The sequence below is a fragment of the Triticum dicoccoides genome, chromosome 2A, assembly GCF_002162155.2.
Source record: "Triticum dicoccoides isolate Atlit2015 ecotype Zavitan chromosome 2A, WEW_v2.0, whole genome shotgun sequence".
NCBI classification, from domain to species: domain Eukaryota; kingdom Viridiplantae; phylum Streptophyta; class Magnoliopsida; order Poales; family Poaceae; genus Triticum; species Triticum dicoccoides.
The window spans coordinates 412752797-412760738 of NC_041382.1; positions in this window are offsets into that span (position 1 = coordinate 412752797).

Genomic DNA, 7942 nt, shown 5'->3' on the forward strand with positions numbered 1-7942 from the left:
CGCCTTGCACACGACGATGAACGCCGAGATGTTGAGGAATGAATTGGGGCTAGATCATGGAAATCTATCCCATAATAGTATATGAGTCCGCGGACGAAAGGGTGGAGAGGAAACCCTAGCCCGCGAAGGAGTGTGGGATGAATACTACCCTCTCATTGGGCTCTGGTGTGGGAATGATCTGCTTTTGGCAGGGAGCCGATGGGCGATTTCCTTGGCTAAATACCCCGCTTCCTGGAGTTCTTTGATGTTCTCCTCCATGACAGAGGAGGCCATCCACTTGCCCTGCGCTCCAGATCCGAACATGGTTGGAGCGTTTGCTGGGGACGAAAAGGATTGAAGCTTGGGTGCTCGAGCTCGAGGGCAGATGGGCTGAGGAGGAAGAAGGCGTGGGGGTAAAAAGGTGCATCCTTGTCTCCTTATAAAGGCAGTGAATATCAAGCGTCCCCCCACGATCCCTAAAACTCACATATTCCCCAGGAGTCATGCGAGTGGCACAGTTTGATTACCCAAATCCGTAGTGATGACCGCAATAAGGGGACACAATCTCTGCTTTGACAAGACGTGTCAATGAATACCGCGTCTCGAAACGCGAAGCGGGAGGCTGGAAAACGGTCCGAAATAATAATAAGGCCGGAACACAATACCTCACCAAAAAAGTTGTCAGAAGACATAACCTATTTTTGTTTAAAGTATTTTTACCTCGTGGTCCAGGGTTGTAACTATTGTACAGATCCGGATATAGTTATTTTAATCAACTACTTTGGAGTATTCGGAGGAGGAACCCGCCTTGCAATGCCGAAGACAATCTGCGCGTCAAACACATCGTCATTGAAGCCTGGTTCAGGGGTTCTTGAGGGAGTCCTGGATTAGGGGGTCCCCGGGCGTCCGGGTGTCCGGGCTATGTGACGTGGGCCGGACTGGTGGGCCGTGAAGATAAAAGATAGAAGGCTTCCCCCGTGTCCGGATGGGACTCTCCTTGGCGTGGAAGGCAAGCTTGGCATTAGGATATGAAGATTCCTTTCTCTATAAACCGACCCTGTACAACCCTAGCCCCCTCTGGTATCTATATAAACCGGAGGGTTTAGTCTGTAGAGGCAGTCATAATCATACAAGCTAGACATCTAGCGTTTAGCCATTACAATCTTGTGGTAGGTCAACTCTTGTAACCCCTATACTCATCAAAGTCAATCAAGCAGGAAGTAGGGTATTACCTCCATCAAGAGGGCCCGAACCTGGGTAAACATCATGTCCCCTGCCTCCTGTTACCTTCGATCCTTAGACGCACAGTTCGGGACCCCCTACCTAAGATCTGCCGGTTTTGACACCGATAGTGGCGACGGCGATGACCTAGCTAGGTTTCGAGCGAGGGAGTGGTGGTGTGTATGTGTGTGAGCAGGGGATTTGGGGGGTGTGTGTGGAGGGGGTCCAAGGTGGTGTTTGAGGAAATGCCGCGGGTATTGAAAATTTTACTAGCCAGGAGTAAAATGGTGGGGCTACCAAAAATTGAAGCAGAGCGGTGCGGGAGTAACTGAGGGAGTCCTGGATTAAGGGGTCCTCAGGTATCTGGCCCGTGTATTATGGGCCGGACTGATGGGCCGTGAAGATAAAGAGTAAAAGGCTTTCCCCCGTGTCCGGATGAGATTCTCCTTTGCGTGGATGGCAAGATTGGCATCCGGATGTATAGATTCCTTCTTTTGTAAACCAACTCTATACAACCCTAGGCCCCTCTGGTGTCTATATAAACCGGAGGGTTCAGTCCGTAGAGACAATCAAAATTCATATAGGCTAGACATCTAGGGTTTAGCCATTACGATCTCGAGGTAGATCAACTCTTGTAACCCCTATACTCATCAAAGTCAATCAAGTAGGATGTAGGGTTTTACCTCCATCGAGAGGGCCCGAACCTGGGTAGACATCGTGTCCCCTTTGTATCCTATTACCTTCGATCCTCAGACGCACAATTCGGGACCCCCTACCCAAGATCGGCCAGTTTTGACACCGACAGTAACAAACATCACACATGATTAAAACATAATAACCATGTGATATTGATAACCCACAAGTATAGGGGATCGCAACAGTTTTCGAGGGTAGAGTATTCAACCCAAATTTATAGATTCGACACAAGGGGAGCCAAAGAATATTTGAAGGTATTAGCAGTCGAGTTGTCAATTCAACCACACCTGGAGATTAATTTTCTATATCAACGTGATTAGTAGCAAAGTAATATGATAGTTTTGATAATATTGACAACAGTAATAGTAACGGTAATAGTGATAGCAATAGTTTTTGTAGCAAGTGCAATAGTAATGATAGCAGTGGTAACTTAGCAAGAACAAGATAAGATAAATTCATAGGCATTGGATCGGTAATTTGTTGGATGATATTCATCATGTGACAGTCATAACCTAGGGCGATACGACACTAGGTCCAGTTCATAAATATAATGTAGGCATGTATTCTGTAAATAGTCATACATGCTCATGGAAAGAACTTGCATGACATCTTTCGTCCTACCCTCCCATGGTAGCGGGGTCCAATTGGAAACTAAGGGATATTAAAGCCTCCTTTTAATAGAGAACCGGAACAAAGCATTAACACACGGTGAATACATGAACTCCTCAAACTACGATCATCACCGGGAGTGGTCCCGACTATTGTCACTCCGGGGTTGCCGGATCATAACATGTAGTAGGTGACTATAACTTGCAAGATCCGATCTAGAACATGGATATAATGGTGGTAACATAAACGGTTCAGATCTGAAATCATGGCACCCGGGCCCAAAGTGACAAGAATTAAGCATGGCAAAGGCATAGCAACAACAATCTCAGAACATAGTGGATACTAGGGATCAAGCCCTAACAAAACTAACTAGATTACATGATGAATTTCATCCAACTCCTCACCGACCAGCGAGCCTATGAAGGAATTACTCACTCCCGGTGGGGAGTATCATGGAATTAGCGATGGCGAAGGGTTGATGATGACGAAGAACGAAGATCCTCCTCTCTGGAGCCCCAAGAGGACTCTAGATCAAACCTCCCGATGAAGAACAGGAGGTGACGGCAGGTCTGTCTCGTGGATCACGTTAATTCTATCTTCCTGATTTTTTTTCCTGAAAAAATAGGATTTTATAGCGTCGGTTTCAGGGTCTGCGGGGCCACCCGATGGGGACAACCCACCTGGGCATGCTTGAGGGGGCAGGCGCACCCTGGTGGGTTGTGCCCACCCAGGTGCCCCATCCGGTGGTTCTTAGCTCCAGAAATTCTCTTTTATTGTATAAAAAATCCTCGCAAAGTTTCGTTCCATTCCGATAACTTCTATTTCTGCACAAAAACAATACCATGGTAGTCTTACTGAAAGCAGCGTCAGTCTGGGGTTAGTTTCATTCAAATCATGCAAATTAGAGGCCAAAACAAGAGGAAAAGCCTTAGGAAAAGTAGATACATTGGAGACGTATCAGCTATCAAACAGAAAAACACTCCAGCCGAGCAGATACGTTTGAGATTGCGAAGAATGCAGATGGGAGTAAAATGATGGGGCTACTGAAAATTTGGATCGACTGATTGAAGCAGAGCGGGAGTAACAACCATCATGCATGGTCCACACATACTAATCGTGTGTTATCAAACAGAAAAATCCTCTAGGCGGGTAGATATTTTCGAGATTGCGGGGGAGTAGATATTTTCGAGAGCGGGAGGGAAGCCTCGTGGAGCCCAATATATTGTGATGATGTGGTTGACAGGGGCAGGGGCGCGGCACACGGGTAGTCCTAGGGAACTGTGTCTGTTGAGTACCCTGATCGCAGACGGTTGTTGCCTTCGACTCGTGTGCTATTTATAAATTTGGCGAAAAATGCGGGAAAGGGTCAGAACATGAACACACTTGCATGTGGACCAGATATATGTATGAAAATGGTGGTTTGTTGTTCAAATACCCATTGCACAACTTTGATGTGGCACCTGTCGCACAAAGCGCATGTTATTATTGCTAGCGCCCCCACACACACGCGCACACACACACACACTTCATGTTGGAGGGAGGGGATTCCTAGCTATGAACGCACCCCCCCCCCAAATAGCCGGGTCTCACATCTCACCCTGCCGTAACACAAAACTAAAAGGAGTACATCATGGTCAACTCCCCTTGCTTCCGATCAAATATGGACTGTGGCGGGCCCACAGATGTGTTCTTGTGGTGTGAGATGGGTGAGACCAGATACGAAACACACCTGCGGGTGGCCCGATGTGTGTGTGTGTGTGTGAAAATGGTGTGGTGTGATATTTAAATAACCAAATCAAAAATTTGATGTGGCACATGTGCATTGCAAATTAACCAGACATCCCCGACCCCATGGAGGTTCATCTAGTGCGTAGTAGTATTGTGTGCCCCCCACACACTTTGAGTAAGTGGGAGGGGGCATCTCGCCAAGGCGTATTGTAACACTGACCAAGAAGAATCACCACCTTGGTCGTATAACCTCTCTCAGTGTTGGGTCAAAGTCATGCATGGACGTCCACACGCGGCCCCACAAATAGGCTAGCTTGTCGCCGATAACCATGCAAGGGAGTGCGTGAAGACAACCACTACGTGCATGTGGCCCAAACATACGTATGAAGTCTTATGTGGTGTTTAAATATACCCAATGCACAACTTTGATGTGGCACTATGCTTTTGGAACCGGAAAGTCCCCACACGGAGCGAGGGTTCACGACGCGTATACTATATATATAGTGATTCATGTGTATGCATGCCCTCAAACTTAGGTCTCGAATCTCACCATGATCGACATACGCCTATACGACAACATGAACCAAGAGAAGAAGAATCCACCCTGGTAACTGTTGGGGACACACATAACAGGTAGGCCCACAAAGGGTTGAAATATCATAAAGCATGGGTTCCACACATCATGTGGGTCCAGATAAATCTCATACAGACGTACTATCCACTCGGACATATCGACGAACTGTCCACTCGGAAGATAGTCAACCACTCGGTCGTATGGCTCACTCGGACGATAGTTTATGTCTCACTCGGATATACGAAGACCAACACTCAACAAGGCAGTCGAAGCATCATTCTCATAGTGGAGGTTTCGTAGTGGGCTAACATTATGGCATTCACGCCCCACTTTGTAACATAGGAGGTGAGGGGGTGGCGCACTCTATATAAGCCACCCCCACCACTGGGGCAGGCCCTCATTCTTTTCTTCCACCTCTCTCTCTCTGACCATTAGTCTCGGGACTTAGCACGGGATTCGTTCCCCTCGCTCCTTCTCTCAAATATATCATGTAACTCCATGTTCATGGCAGATAAAAGAAAGCCTCTCCGGAGCATGAGACGTAGGGTTGTTATCTCCACCGTGAGAGGCCCGAACTCGCCAAAACCACAGTGTCACCCATTTGCATCTCGATAGATAATGCTCCCTTACACTACCCCTCTCTATTGTCTAAATCGTTCCCACGACAATTGGCACCCACCGTGGTATGTTTGGGCAGAATCAAGTTACCCTCTGCATCTGTTTTGGTGTGTATGTGGCACGACAAATCAAGAACATCAATCGGGCCTGCCCGAAAGATCACTTCCCTCTCCCCTGCATCAACTAGATTGTCGACTCAACTGGGGTGTGAGCGTTTGTCCTTTTTGGATGCGTATTCCGGGTACCATCAGATCCGATTGTTTGGACCCGATGAAATAAAAACAGCTTTCATCACCCCATTCGGGTGTTTATGCTATGTTACCATGCCCTTTGGCCTCAAGAATGCTAGCACCACATTTATGTGTATGATTCGGAAGTGCCTACTCACTCAAATCAATCGGAACATGGAGGCATACATGGATGATATCGTGGTCAAGTCACACAAATGTTCCAACCTATTGACTGACCTTGCTGAAACCTTTGCCAATTTAAGAAGGTATGATATCAAGCTCAATGCGTCAAAATGCACATTTGGAGTCCTAGGTGGAAAGTTACTTGGTTTTCTCGTTTCCGGACGAGGGATCGGCGCAAACCCAGAAAAGGTTGGAGCAATCCTCCGAATGAAACGCCCCGCGCGTGTGCATGATGTTCAGAAACTTACTGGTTGTTTGGCTGCATTAAGTCGATTCATCTCACGACTCAGTGAAAAGGCACTGCCTCTTTACCGACTGATGAAGAAGTCTGAGAAGTTCGAGTGGACTCCCGAAGCAGAAGTGGCGTTTGTAGAGCTCAAAGCCCTACTTTCCACCCATCCGGTGATTGCTGCCCCAGTCAGCAAAGAGCCTCTGCTAGTGTATATCGTGGCCACTGGACAAGTTGTCAGCATGGTGCTTACAGTCGAGCGGGAAGAAGAAGGCAAAGCCTATAAGGTTCAGCGCCCAGTGTACTATATTTATGAAGTCTTCACTCCGTCTAAGCAGAGATATCCGCATTATCAGAAGCTTTTCTATGGAATTTACTTGACCACGAAGAAAGTTGCACACTATTTCTCAGACCACTCAGTTTCAGTCATCAGTGATGCTCCATTATCAGAAATTCTGAACAATTAGGATGCAACTGGTCGAGTGGCCAAATGGGCAATTGAACTCCTTTCTTTGGATATCAAGTTCGAGGCAAAGAAGCCAATCAAGTCTCAAGCAATAGCAGATTTCCTCGCCGAGTGGATTGAACAGCAGCAACCGACTCAGATTCACTCGGAGCATTGTACTATGTTCTTTGATGGGTCCAAAATGTTGAATGGTTCTGGTGCTGGTGTGATCCTGGTATCCCCAAGAGGTGTTAAGCTTAGTTATGTCCTCCAGATTCACTTTGATTCTTCAAACAACGAAGCCGAGTATGAGGCACTTTTGTATGGGTTGCGTATGGCTATCTCACTCGGCGTCCGACGCCTGATGGTCTACGGCAACTCACACCTGGTGGTCAATCAAGTGATGAATGAATGTGATATCAGGAGCCTAGCTATGACTGGTTATTGCAACATAGTAAGAAAGCTGGAGAATAAGTTTGAGGGGTTAGAGCTCCACCACATACCTCGAATCAAGAATCAAGCTGCTGATGATCTGGCGAAGATAGGTTCCACTCAGAAACCTATCCCCAGTAATGTGTTCTTGGAGCATCTCCATACCTCGTCTGTTCAAGATGATCCCTTTATGGAGGAGCCCCCACAACCAATAAGCCCAACCAATCCAACTAAAATTGAAGTTCTAGCTATAGTCGACCTGATCATGGAGGTTTTAGTGATCATCCTCGACTGGACGGTGCCATATATCGCATATTTGCTCAGGCAGGAGCTCCCCGAAGATGAAGATGAGGCTCGCCAGATCGTTCACCGATCCAAAGCCTTCACAGTGATAAGAGGGCAGCTTTACAGAGAGAGTGTTACCAGAGTTGCTCAGCGTTGCATTTCTCCAGAAGAAGGTCGAATGATCCTAACACTACAAAAAAAGACACATCCGTGACATTTTGGGCCGAACGCAATTTTTTTGTCATACTTATGACACTTCTATGACGATAATTGTGACAAAACCCGGTATCATCATAGATGTGGTGGGCTCCTACTTCTATGACAAAAAATCATGATAGAAAATGGGCTTTTCATCCTGGGCGGGCCGGAGACGCAGCTGCATGACATTCTTTGGGCCGCCGTCCATGACGGAAAAAACCATGGTAGAAGCGAGGGCGGGGAAAATATCGGGGAGTTCCCGGTTACGATGGGTGGTCGGGGGCCGAGCGATGCACGTTTCTCTTGTATGTACGCGCGTGTGTGCGAGGCGTTGGGCTCTAACTGAACCCTAGCGACGCGTTGGGCTCTAACTGAACCCGAGCGATTGCACTAGCTATGTTACTAAACCCGAGCGATGGATCCCTTGCTGTTAACTGAACCCGAGTGATTCCTTCGCTACTGTTGCTAACTGAAGCCGATCGATGCTGCCTCTGGATGAACAGTGAGCGTTGTTG